The sequence below is a fragment of the Rhinopithecus bieti genome, unplaced genomic scaffold (assembly GCF_001698545.2).
Source record: "Rhinopithecus bieti isolate Rb0 unplaced genomic scaffold, ASM169854v2 scaffold_22436, whole genome shotgun sequence".
In the NCBI taxonomy this organism is placed as follows: domain Eukaryota; kingdom Metazoa; phylum Chordata; class Mammalia; order Primates; family Cercopithecidae; genus Rhinopithecus; species Rhinopithecus bieti.
Window position 1 is genome coordinate 156510 of NW_016810644.1, and position 1381 is coordinate 157890.

Consider the following 1381-nt stretch of genomic DNA (forward strand, 5'->3'; position numbering starts at 1 on the left):
CCCAGGCTGGAGTGCCGGGGGGCGATCTCGGCTCACTGCAACCTCCACCTCCCGGGTTCAAGAGATTCTCCTGCCTCAGCCTGCTGAGTAGCTGGGATTACAGGCACCCACCACCATGCCTGGCTAATTTTTGTATTTTTAGTAGAGACAGGGGTTCACCATGTTGGCCAGGCTGGTCTCGAACTCTTGACCTCAAGTGATCTGCCCACTTTGGCCTCCCAGAGTGCTGGGATTACAGGTGTGAGCCACTGTGCCTGGCCTGCAAGAAGAACTTAATGGATATCGGCTACTCTCTTTCTGCATAGGCAGAACAGGTGCTAAGTTTTTTAGACACGAGGTTAACATTTCATCCTTGGGCATGGTTTTCCTTCTATTCCGGCTTCCCTACAATCATTACAGTCATCTGAGTTCGTGCCAAACCTCAGTGTCCTAGTAGCTATCCTTTTACAACCACAAGTTTACTTCCTCCTTGTAAGAATCCTGAGTTCAGTGTTATGATGATCGTGATGACCCTGGTTTTGAAATATACACATCAAGGAGTGTAGAAAAACGTAATGAAAACTTTAAGGAATTACCGTAATCATAACACAAGTCTCCGTGATCCAGAATCTAGATTGAGAAGTGGACATGATGGGGACCTTTGCAGACTCCTGTAGCCGTAACAGCATACCCGTTCCACCCTCGGGCGTTGCCACCAAAGTGAATTTCCAGTTGTGAAGTGAACTTCATTCCCTTCGATTTTCTTTTTATTTTTCCCAGTGATATACGTTCCCCTAAGAGATATGTTTTGTTTTCCTCATCTTCAAATTATAATGTATCATTCTGTGACTTGATTCTTTTGACTATGTTTTTGAGATTAATCAATGGTAATTTGTTTTAGCTGCAGTTCGTTTCTAGGTCTTGCCTCACAGTATTTAAATGTATGAATCGGTCACCATTTAATGACCCATTCTGTCACTGATAGATGTTTGGGTTATTTCTCAGTTTTTGCCAATATGAGCAAGGCTGTTTTGAACCTTCTTGCACGCATCCGTGAGCCCACAGGACTCTTGGATTACTTGAGTGGAATGGCTGGGTCACTGAGCACAGGTGACTTCAGTTGCCTCTTCACAAGTGGTTTCACCAATTATATTAGCATCAGGCCCAGGTGAATATTCCCACAGCTGCACCTCACTGCCTACTCCTGATGTTGTCAACATTTTAAAGTAGTCCCCAAATATTGGTTGGAAAAAGTATTTTGTTGTTTTCATTTGCTTTTATGTGATTAATATACATGGGCATTTTTCTCGTGTTTGTGAGCCATTTGTTGCCTCTTTTGTGAAATACCTTTTCATTGTTTTCCTTATATTTCTATTGGTTGTTTTCTGTTTTCATTTGCATG